At 43.2% G+C, this 12,968-nt stretch overlaps 1 pseudogene; it reads right to left on the bottom strand.

Moving 5' to 3' along the window:
- Positions 1-6: 6 nt before the first annotated feature.
- Positions 7-12,591, bottom strand: LOC123815467 (annotated as a pseudogene).
- Between the last annotated feature and the right edge of the window lie 377 nt (positions 12,592-12,968).

Raw genomic sequence — 12,968 nt, forward strand, 5'->3', positions numbered from 1 at the left:
TCCACGTCTGCTTTATTTAAATCTTGAAAATCTTCCTGGCCTGTTCCAATGCTTTCTCATCTAGGGGAGGCTTCCTCTGACTGCCAGGCTGCAGAAACTTCTTCACCGTAGGGAGGTTGCTGATCCTGGTTTTCAGGGCCTGCGATGCACAAGAGCACAGTCTCAGAGTGCAGACAAAACACCCGCCCTCCATCAGCACAAGCCAGGAGTCCCAGACCCTCCTACACCACCACCATCTGAGTCACCTCCCTCAGCACCATCAAGAGGCTGGCAAACAGACAGCCAGCAAGACAGGAGGATGAGAGGAAGAACACACAGCTCAACAGCACTCTCCCCGGAGACACGGTGAAGATTTTATTCAGTTCTCAGTCTTCCCCATCTCCCCTCCCTACAGGGAAATCCTGTGGATTCATTGCTCTTGTTCATACAAGGAAGAGCAACACAGATAAAGGCTCCAAACTGGAAAAAATGAAGATATAAGAAAGTTAGGCAGTACTGAAGATATAAAATAAAAAAGCCATATTTTATATATATATATATATATATAAAAGGAAATATAAAAGGAAAACCACAGGGATGGTCAAAACTAGCTTGCCCTCTGAGAGAGAGAAACGGAGAGAGAGGGCAGTGCGGAGAGAAACACAGTGTCTGAGAGAAGGAGGAGGAGCTGAGGGAAGGAACTCAGAGGAAGGACACCTGCTCACACAGACTCAGGTGACATAGACAGGACACATCTGGGAGAAAGAGAATCCAGAGGAAATGAGGACAGATGCTGCAATGGGACAGGAGCCGAGGACAGAAATGCCAAGTCCTGGGTCCGTCTCATTGTGAAAGACAAACTGTTCTCCTTGGGGTAGCATCCACTTCCAGTTCCCTTGGCAAAACAAGATTCTTTTCCATGACTCAGACCTGGGCCTATGAGCAAATTTTTGGAGACCTGCAGGCAGTGATGTGGGTCATAACATCACCAGCCCAAGTGTCCAAATACTAGACTCCAAGACGGGAGATGCAGGCCTTCCCTCTGAGGGCTGTGACAGAGGTTACCTTCAGCAGAGGGAAGTTGGCCAGAAGGCTGGGGTCAATCTCTTCAACAGTGTAGATCAGTTCAACCAGGTGAATGTCAGCCTTGCTCAGCCTGTTGCCTACCAGGTAGTCTTGTCCATGGCTCTTGAGCACCTGATGAATTGGAGGGATCAGATTATGAACACAGGCACAATCACAAGGATCCCTGCTCCTGCCCAGGTCCTCCAGCCCAACTTCTTGCCTCTGCTACCTCACTGGGCTGGTGGGGGCATGAGAGCACATTCACTGGCCCTGGTTCAGTGAGACAGAGAGAAGCAGGGCTCTGCTGTTCTTTCCTCTCTTCACTTAAAGCACAAGCTACTGGTTATTCCCATTCCCACGTCACTGGGCTCCCGTGTGCATCTTCTACTGGCCCAGGGCTAGCTGTGGCTGCACCATGTCTCTCTGTGCCACACGCCCTGGTGACCCAGACACTCTGCAATATCAGGACATGGATGGCTCTCCATGCTGTCCTGTCTCTCCCTCCCTTGGACAAAGTCGCCATCTCCATGACATCCTTCTTCAATCCTGAGCGGACTATTTCAGAATCTGCATTTCTCCTCTGTCTCCTCCCCTCATTTCCTGGTCTCTCTCTCTGGGACCTGATGTAAACCTGGGTCAACTTGAACTCACCATGTGCCTTCAGCATTGTCTCTGACTGCTAACTTGCACTGTGTTGTGATCTGCTGCAGAAATTCTAGGTGTGCCTAGGCCTGAAATGTCTATGTGTGAATGTCTAGCGATGCTTAAAATTCACTTTGTGATATTTCCAAAACTAATAGTTTGATTGATAGAGAAAGGGGTTGAAAGTTAGAAACTCATGATAAAGCAAACATAGTGAAAGGTTAATAGTTGTATTGTTGTGGTGGGTGCAAATGTGTTCATTGTAAATTTATTTCAGTTTTTCCAAATGTATGAAAGTTTTCATAACAAAATGTTGGGGAAATATCTCATATTTATTAAAATGATCCAGCAATATGGAAATCATAAAGTATTAGGAGAATAAACACATAGCACCACCAATTAAAGATAACATTTTGGCAAATACACTTTCAGATCACGTATACATATAAAAGAATAGGTAATTATTTAATAAAGATTATAATAACATCAAAACATATTTTGTAAGATTTGTTTTTTCATGTTATCATGGAGCCCTTTGATATCAAAGTGTCGATTCTCAAACTGCAGTGACTAGTGAGCTTGTCATCACATGGGTGTCCCCCTAAACACTCAGCACCACAAGGTCCAGGACAGTGTACTTTCAGGTTAGTATTAAATTCTTTGTTTTGTGAATATGGATGGACACACAAGTAATGAATTAACATTTGTAGGATGAATGAAAGAATGCCATATAAACGCTTTTTAATGCTTTATAGAGATGATGGGGTTGATGTTAAACCTTGTGTTTATATGTAATCCTCCTGTATCTCTTATGATCATTATTTCAGTCCATAATTTTCATTTAGCTTGATTTCAGGAAGTTTTCATCTGATATGTTCTTCTTTTCTGTTCAAAGTTAAAACTATAGTATGTGCTACATACATAATGATGAACCCTGATTCCTTAGTCTGAGAGGCTTTCCTCTAAAGTCTGACGACCCAACATTTTGTACATTATTTGTTCCTTAGCATCTCTCCAGCTGTCTCCTCCTGGCCACCCCCCCCCCACCCCCCACCTTGTTGACATGCATCTCTCCCTTCTCTGAAACACTAGCCTGTTCTCCTGCTGGGCAGCTGGTCTCCTGTCTCCCTCACGTGCTGTCAGAACACTTTCTGACCAACGGCTTTCATTGAACTCCTCTTGGATGAAAAGCCCCTGTGCAGTGGGTCTCTGCGGGGTCTCCTCCATTGCTGGTGTGGCTCTCACAGCCTCCCACAGCCCACACTCTGACCATGACATGGAATGCCATCACATACACAGCTCTAAACTGGGTCCCAGCCAATGGAAATGTTCCTGGAAGATTATCACTTGGGTGTAATAGACATACCCCCCCTACACACAGCTGATTTCTGATTTCTGTAACATGCCCAGGGGGCCAGGGCGCTAGCTACATCAGTGTTCAGGAGGGCTCTCGGGAAGCCAAGGTCAATGCCCCAGGCCTGCCCAGGCATGATTTCTCTTTGTCCTCTCTCATCTCAGTGCACCAAATGCTGAACAGCCCACCTACTTTTTTTCAAAGGCAGGGAAATAACGGTTTGTTGTTTTCTCTTTGATCTGGGTCATCTTGGCACCCTTTTGATCAGGTGGGCACAGTGGAAGAAGCAAGATCATTTCATACAAATCAGCTATACCTTCTGAATACATATCAATCCTGAAAGACAAAAATGACCCAATTGTCAATTGTCACCCGACTTACAAATTACTCTTTAAGTCAGGGGCATCAGGAGGTGCAAGGTAAACCACTTCCACTGGGTGCATTTTCACATGCCACTCATTCAACTACAATTTTCACTTAACTTCAACATTTCATATCAAGGTAGGTATACACGTCTAAAACTTTTGTTATACACATGCCCAGATATAGGGCCAGAGAACAGCAGTGAGGTGTCCAGAGTCACGGGCACAGAGAAACTGGTGGGATCACTGCAAGTAACTACTGAGACTGGACCTAGGGTTTGCCACGCCTGCTGTGGTTTCTTCTGGGACTCACTCAGTGTGACTCAATGCTAAAGACCTGCCAGCTGAGTAATCTCCAGAGAGTCCCTGGCAGAGCCACCTCCGTCATGTCTCTCTCCCTCTCTCATCCTGTTGCATCACCAGGCCATTTATATGCCCAGTGTTAGCAGTTCTTCCCACTACCTCCCCCAGAACACCGTTCCACAGCCCTCCCCGTGTACTGGTTCTGAGCTCTGGCTGTGTTTGCACTGCTCCAGATTCCCCCTAAAATTGCTCTGAACTGGTGCAATTGTTTATATAATTCCAGCCAGTGCATATTCCAGGAGATATGTTTTTATTGTTCCTAGCCAGGCTTCTTATAAGTGGTTTCTTTAAAAAAAAATAAAAGCTTTATTCACATATAACTCCAATACCATAATGTCACTCTTTTTAAATGTACAATTTTGTAGTTTTTTATAAAGTTACAGATTTATGTACCATCACCACACTCTAATGTCAGAATATTTTCATTCTCCCAAAAGAATTACTGCATGTTGTTATAACATTCCACATTTCTTTCCGTCCCCACCCCCAGGTTCTGGGAACAAAATTACTTTCTGTTTCTATGAATATAAATGTTCTAGACATTTCATCTCAATGATATCATACAATATGAGCCTTTGGTGTCTGGTTTGTTTTAGCAACACAATGGTTTCAAGGTTTATCCATGTTCATTGCTTTTCATGGCCAAATAATACTACATTGACAGATACACAAAACTTTGTTCATTAATGTCAGTTGATAGACATTTCTGTTGTTTCCACTAATTGAATATTGTGAATAATGCTGTTATGAATCTCTTTAATTTTTATTTGTTGATTTAGAGAGATGGAGAGGAAGTAGGGGGAGAGAGAGCGAGAGAGAGACATCCATTTGTTGTCTCACTTATTGACACATTCATTGGTTGATTCTTGTATGTGCCTGGACAGGGGATCAAACCCACAACCTTGGCATATCAGAATGATGCTCTAACCAACTGAGCTATCTGGCCAGGGCTTGAACATTTTTTTACTAGTTTTAGTGTGTATGTGTTTTTTTATTCTCTTGGGTACATTCCTACTAGTGGAGGTGCTAACATATGGTAACTCTATGTTGAACTTCCTGAGTAACGGCCAACAGTTCCTCACAAGACTTTAGTTTCAATCATGTGGTCCCATCACCATGGGAAGGAGAACCCCCCACCCCACCCCAGATGTGGTTGTATGGAATGAATCTGGCTGCTTCAGTTCTGTCTCCAAATGTGCAAGGTGACCCCAGCCTCTGGAGGACCAGCCTCTGCTCCCTCCCTTGTCAAGGGGCCAGTCCACACAACTAGCTGATAGGCTAGACTCCCAGTAAGTATTCTAGTAATTTCTGGAACTTGAAAATTCACTCCTTTGGATCTTCCCTTCCCCAGCCTTATCATCCTAAAGCCTGAGCACCTGGAGTCCAGGCTGCACCATCCTCCTGGTTTCCTAGTTCATCAGTGTTTGGAAACCTCTGTCACTCCCTGAGCTGTGCCGTGGACTGAGGCTTCTCCCATGCTCCCACTTGCCTGACTCCGCCTCAGGCGGATCCCTCATCCTCATGCTCCCTGCTGGACTGGACCTCAGTCTGTGCCTCCAAGGCCCGTGCTGCTGCTGGTCATGATCCCTGACACAACCTGCTCATTCACAGAAGAATCTGAACAGTTCCTATTCATTGTTGAGGGGGAAACATAAAAAGTACCATACAGGGCTCTCTCCTTCATGTCTTTCCCATGGAGGTTGTGTTTGGCGGCAATGTAGTTGAGGATGGCTCTGGTCTGCACCAGCTTCATCCCATCGATTTCGACCATTGGCACTTGCTGGAACAGCAGATACCCATCTTTAGAAAGAAAAAAGAAAAAGTAGAGTGAAATGCTTCATAGAGCACACACTCTTGTAGGATGAAAATATGTTTGTTGAAATGACTCAAGATATGAAAAGAAATATAAATAAATTATTTTTTTATATAAATATAAAAAAACTATTGCCTGGTGTTCAAACCTCATTATGGACTTTACAGACACCCTCACCAGAGCAGTTTAGACACTTCCTCTTACCGTTCCTTAACTTTTCCAAGTCTTCCGGAGTTTCCAAAAACTTCTCTTCAAACTGGAAAGCAGAAACAGTAAAGGAGTTCTTGTTACTCTTTAGCATTATAGGACTCTCAGCCTTGAATGACCTCTGTCTGGTACAGAACGTGGAGGAGGTAAGCTCTCAGAGTTTGGCAGGCACATGGAGCAGTGCCATCCCGGCCATTTGTGAATCTGGGTAAGAGCCACCAGGAACAGAGTGTGGGTCACAGCACATAACTGCTCCTCTTTGGAGGTTCCATTCACCTCCACCCTGCCCTTCTCTCTGTCAGTGATGAGGTCGTGATTGGGGAGGAGAGTGTTATTCGAAGGAAGGGACTGCAAAGTTCTGCTAGTTATGGAGTTTTAACATCTCGGGAAAGCCTTTGTCTCCACGTGAGACAGGGCAGTGTGTGCGCCTCAGTGTGGGGCAATGACCATCTGAGACGCTGCCACCAGAGGCCTCTGCTGCCATTTTATTTTGTAGTTTGAAAGAGGTACTTTATGGTAAAAGTTTTGGAATTTTTGGTTTCTAACTTTCTCAGAGGAACACTGTCTTATGGATCCACATAATTCCATAGCAAGAAACCATATAGAGAATGAGTTACTTGTGCAGCAATTTATAAAGCTCCTAGTTCAAGATAAACAAGGAATGATGGGTGGTCACTAGGGAGGGTGGCCAGGGTAGGAAGGGTTGGCTGGTGCGATGTTGCTTGTGAGGCCGATGGAGATGGAAAAATAGGAGCGGAAAGGTCAGCTTTTGGCACAGAGAACCCAGAAGTCCTGATGGAGAGCTTCTGATAAGTCGTAGCCCCACACCCTCCCCAGTCGAGCTGGGACGCAGGAGAGGCAGCCTGGGGTGCTCTCCACCTCACTCTGACCCACCCTCCTGTGCTGAACTCATCCTGCCCAGAGGCCCTGAACACGTCCCCAAACCCCAAAGCTGAAGTCTGCACCATAGTGAAACTGTGGGTTATTGGTTTATGAAGAGAAGAAGAAAAGCTGGATGGCACTATTTGTATTTGTGTGTGTGTGCTCATTTCTTCATGAAATTACTAAAGGGCCAGATGAAGTCCTATGCACTCACTAAGCAATCCAGAAAGTACATATAATCCAAGGCTTAGGCACACACGTGACTCTGGAGGGATAGCACATGAAGGGAGCGCACTGGAAGTGCCCGTCACTCAAGACCACCTCACCTGAGCCCCTCTTGTACTGCTCTACTGTGACAGACAAGGTCTCCTGAGTTCATCCATGACTCCCTCCCCAGGAAGATGCTCCTCAGAGATGCTGGGTCTCTCTGTTCTGGACTGGGAGGATTTTCTCATTGACTCCTCTAGAGGGCGCAGGTATGGTCCTAGGTGCTGCCATCCCTCCTTTGAATCACCCATGTACTTGTCTACATCCTGCCTGGAATGTAAGCTTCCTGAGCGCAGGGGCCTTGTCTGTCTCGCTCACCCCTGGGTCCCCAGGACCTACCACAGAACCTGGAACTTGAGGCTGCCCAACGGATTTGCTGCTGAGTGTGTGTATTGAGTCTTTAACAGGCAGTTTCTTACATCTGCTCCTCCCCATTTTTCTGGCTAATGCTTTAACTTCAATTATATTAATTTCCATTAATTAATCTTTTTATTATGGAAATTTCTAGCATGCACAAAAGACAGAGAATGATCCCCCTTATACCCATCACCCAGTTTCAATAATTACCAACTCCAACCAACCCCGTGTCGTGTTTCTGCCCACCCACTCTCGTAATAATTTAAAGCCCATTCTAGACATATATTTCACCTTTAAATACCTCCATCTGTACTTCTGAAACATGAGGATTATTTTTAAAATAACCAAAATACACGATCACACCTAACACCAAAAACAATTTTTTACCTCCCTCTGACATTCAGTGGACATACATGTTTCTAATGTTGCATGAATGTTACACATGACATTTTGTGGTGTGTTTACATTCAAATCCAAATCAGGTCATCATTGTGATTAGTTTGTTAAAGTTATTTTGATTGTTTATGTTCTGCGATGAAAAGAGATTTTAATATTAGACCAGATCTGTTCATCTCTTAATAACTAGCAGTTTTCCTTTTAATGAAAAACTCATGATGAGCTATGAAAAGCTTTTAGCTTAGTAAGAAAGTAGTTCAATACAGTCAATTTCAGATGCAGCTTAAACTGGCAGAACCCAGGACTGACCTCGACTCCAGCTGCAGCCAGGAGCCAGCGGATGGACTCCATGCGACCTCGTCCATTGAAGTAGTGCAGCTTGGGCTTCCCCGCCATGGTGCAACCTCCTGTTTTCTCTAAACATGAGGTGAATGAATGATTGAATAAATGAATGAATGAATGAAACCACAAAAGCAAAAATTCACCTTATGATGTGTGGTGCTAGAGCTGAAGGAGTATCTGCCCTCTTCGTGGCAGAGTTGGAAGAGCCTCTGAAATGTCCCTTTTGGCCCAAATTCTCACCCATCACTAGCCAATGCTGGGAAATGGCTACAAACCATTCTCATGTCTCTTTTGGGTAAAATCTGATTGACTTGGCAGGCTATGGGGGGAGTCTGTGGTAAGGGTGTATATGTGCATGTTAGGGGGAAGGGAAGCATTAGACAATTAATATCTACTGAAAACCTAATGATTCTGACCCAGGACTACTTGCCTTGGACACATTATATTTTTTAATCCTCACAACAGCCTGTGAACTAGTTGTTATACACCCATTATTCAGTTCATGAAACCGAGGCACAAAGGCTAAATGACATGTCCACAGTCACACTGCAGTTAAGGAGGGACATGGAAATCCACATCAAGCTCTAAAAAAAGGGCAGGGCTGGGAACCACCCAGGTGTAGGCCCCAGGAGCCTGCGAGGGGCCTGGAACCCAGAGGGCTTCGCAGACAGGGAGGTGGGGGGAGGGGAGCAGAGTCAGGCCTCAGCATCTTGGCAGCTATGCTGCATTTGTTCAAAAGCTGAAATTAGAGCTGAGACTCACCTAATTGTCGCTCAAAAGGCCTTGATTTTTCCCATAAACACAGGGTGCTAATTCCGTACCTTTCTTGGAATTCTACATTCTACCTATACTTGAGTACGTTTTATAACCTAGAAAAGTAAGTGAAACTGCATTGCCTTCACAGTCTACAGAGTGGAACCAAGATTTGTTCAATGTCTGGCACACAATGGGCTTTCTCTTGCCTGTTCATGTTCACTCAATCCTACAAAAATCACCCTGAGATGGATTCTGTTAGTACTTTGACTTTACAGTTGGGGGACACTGAGGTTTCCAGAGTAACTTACTCAAAGTAAGTGGTAGAACTCAAACCCACTTCTATTAAAAATCAAAATCATGGCTTTATTTTGTATCTTAGTTTTTTAAAGATATGCATGACAGTTCTAAAGTGAATTGTGATATCCACCTATTTAAAAAATAAAATTAAAAATAGAAGATATCAGAGTGCATTATACATAGTCTAGGTAAGCATTATTTCATGAGGTTTCAGTTTCAGTTATATTTGTTACATGTATAGGTGTGTGACTGCATGCATGTGCTTCTGGTTATTATAATAATATGAGGTGCTTTATTTGGGTCTGGTCAACAAACTTTGAAAGCCCTTGGTATATCTCGGCCTGCAGAGCTAATAGACGTAACCTGGAACCAGATATTGAAACTCAATGGTTCTGTCACTGTGTGAATGGAGGCACACAGAACTCATTGAAAGCATGGATCTAAAGCCAGGACTTAGAGAGGAACAATCTTTAGTTAGAAGACTGCATTTTCTATCTAAATCTCAAACTCTGCTTAGAAAATATTAATTCTCCTGAGAAATTGCTATGGTAGAGTTTGGGACAAAAATATACTTCCCTTTACCCAAATGGATATATCTCTGAAAACGTGAGTGTGACTTGAATTTTAGATATCAAAATGTTTTCAATGTCCACATTGTTAACATGAGATTTCAACAGTCTAAGCTTTAGAAAGTAAAGAGTCTTTGCCCTGACTGTTGTGGCTCAGTTGGTTGGAGCATCATACCACACACAGAAAGGTCACTGGTTCGATTCCAGTCTGAGCACGTGCCTAGGCTGTCGGTTCAGTCCCTAGGCAGGGCGTGTACGAGAGGCAACGGATTGATGTTGCTTTCCCTCTCTTTGCCCTTCTTTTTCCTCTCTCTAAAACCAATAAGCATGTCCTTGAATGAGGATTTTTAAAAAAAGAAGAAAATAAAGAATCTTTTAGAAACACACTTAATCAACCTGTTTTGTAAGTGGAGATTTTGTATATTATTCTTTCTTATCATGGGAAATGGAGATGCTATGATTCAGCAGAATGGAAAGGGGAATAAAGTTTGCACTAGCTCTGAAACGTGTTTGTTGTGGGCTAGAATTTACAGAGCTTAGTGACTCAAACAAATCCTGTCATTGAGCTCCCTTACTCTGTTGATAGAGGATCAAGTTACAAAGGGAAATAATTTCTACCTTATGTAACATTTTATCATTAAGCTCCTCCTCAAAAGCAACTTTCTTCACCTTCCAAGTAGGAGGTCCCCCAATGTCCTGGTCAAGACTGGGCCAGATGCTATCATTGCACTTTGGTCAACAAAAAATGAGAACCCGAGAGACGCAACAATGTGCCAGAGGTCACGTGTTTGTTTCTGATTCTCACTGAGTATCTAGCAAGTGTGTCTGCCTCTGCAACAACCCTAGGAAACAGCTTTTAATACCCTACTTTAAAGATGTGGAAACTGAATTTCGGAGAGATAAAGCGCCTCTCCTATGTGCTTATGTTTTGCGAACATTAGGTTAGTTTGAGCTCATCTGGTTTCAGGTCTGGGGCCTTTCACTCCACCATGGAACACGTCAGCAGGCTCTGTGCTTCTCTCTGAGGCCCTTGTTCACTGGCTCATTCAGAATCCATTAGCCAACCAATGGTTAAAGGGGAGGGAGAGAGAGACATTGAATTCACAAGTTCCTTTCTGTTACCTGATTTTTTAGTGGCTTGACAAGAAGAAATATTAGTAAGTGCATGCCTAGCTTTACACTGATACCCTAAAAACCTGTGAGTAAATTGAGAACTAGCATAACTATATTTTACCTTACTAATGAAGTAGGTTTATATCCCTTGAAAGGAATATATCCTATGATAGTTCCATCATAAACTTAAGGAGTTAAGTCTCTGGGGGTGGTCCTCATCACGGTGTTTCTTAGCAGAGAGATGAGAGACTTAGAGACAAAGCCCAGTTCCTTTCCTTATGAGGTTCATAAACGTGGCCGGATTGTTTAATATTTGCACCCCCAATTTTCTCTTCTAAAAAATGGAGATAGGTATATGTAACTTGAAGGATTTTGAGACAGTTAAACATGATGTTCTACATAAAAGTCATCACAGGAATCAGCAAATGCATGTCCCCTCCTGTTCCCAGTTTCTGGGAGACAGGTAAGGCTCTGAACACATTGGGTAGCACGTGTGTCTTCTTTCTTCTGTCTGTCAATCCATCCATCTATCTGTCTGTCATCTCTCTATCTCTCGACTCAAAGCTCCAGCACAAATAAGATTTTATCCACCTCTAATCATTCTGCATGTTAACTAGCTTTTATTCATCAACCATGTTGTCCTAACTGACACATTTTTTGGCTATTTAGTTGGAGATACCATATAGTTGATTGCACCTGGCTATTAGATCTATGTAATCTTTCCAGGATAAAGTCGTTTTGAAAAGACACTACTTCTCTATCCATTCACACCTGTCATTCAACTCCACAGACTATAAATAGAACTAGAATGGAACTTTTCCCTCCTGTGTGTTCTTCCTACAAGTGCAGAGTAAAGTGATGGGAAACTCTGTCCACAGAGTGTGAAGGGATGATTTCTTGTAAAACTTGTAAACAAATAATTATTGTCAATATCTGAAAGCTGTAAATTTTTAAAACTTGAGGAAATATATGTTAACACTATTGTCCAGTATAGCCCTTAAAACCAATTAAATGCACATTTCTATAACAAATATTTTTAACAGACAGACAGACAGATAGACAGCCAGTGGACAGGACAGCTCCCCACTGGAACAAATTGCCCAGCCCAACTCATCAACAGTGCCAGTGAGAAACCCGCTCCGGCCATTTGCTGGACCTGCTGTGAGCCCTGGAGAGAGAGCAGGACTGCTCAGTTAGCTGAGCACGGCTGAGAATGAATACAATCTGGTTCCCCTGACATTTAGAGTGATTTCATCCTGTTATAATAAATTTCAATTTTGAGTTTTCACAGCCTCTATCTATCGGATTACAGTGTTACCACTCACAACTGTGTGTGTTGACTTCTTCGGTAGAGAAAGTAACTTCAACATGAACACCTACACTCTCGCTTGCACTGGTCACATTCTCAGACTACCTAAAATAATAGTAACATTTTCTCCTCATATTAATTTTTCCTCACATCACAATGCTGGTGCCCTAGTTTGCTAAATTCTTCACTTTTACTTTTTCATACAGACATATCGATGGCAACTCGTGAGCTGTCCCGTAAGCACACAGAAGATGTACAGTATGAGTAGAAAACAAACATTTACTTGTGCTAAGGACATATTTTGAAAAAATTTCCTGGTGACTAAGATGTGAGAATGTGAGGCATTGTATGAAGGTTTATAAAATCAGAACTTACCTTATTAAAGCCTGCTTCCCAGTTGCTCAGCAACACAATGCCAAGTCCTCATGTGTTTAACAGCTGTTTTTATAACCGAATGACTCCTCCTCTCTGAAAAGCGTAACTTCCAGATAGGGAAAATCCACTCCCATGGTGGTCAGGGTCAGGAGGTCCCATGCCAAATTAGAAAAAAAAATGGCAAGTCATCTTTCCTCATACCATGAAACAACTGGTTAATATGTTCCTTGTCAAGGTCAGCAAGTAAAAGATTAAGCAAAGGATTTCATATTGTTGGGCTCTCTGCCAGGGAGGTGGACATGGCTTTTGGAAGAAGCTCACGGTGAGGTTTTCATGAATTGGTTGCAAGGGCTGCGGTAGTAACAAACCTCCACTGTGAGCAGCGCAGGGCGCTGATGTCAGTGAAGCAAGCCAATCATGGAACACTTTTTATGTTGGGTTGCAGATAAAATACAGGACACCCAAGTAAACAGGAGCTGCAGACATGGGACATATTTATACAAAAAATTATTTATTGTGT

This window comes from Phyllostomus hastatus, unplaced genomic scaffold, assembly GCF_019186645.2.
Source record: "Phyllostomus hastatus isolate PE091 unplaced genomic scaffold, TTU_PhHast_1.1 phas_contig_1704, whole genome shotgun sequence".
Classification (NCBI taxonomy): domain Eukaryota; kingdom Metazoa; phylum Chordata; class Mammalia; order Chiroptera; family Phyllostomidae; genus Phyllostomus; species Phyllostomus hastatus.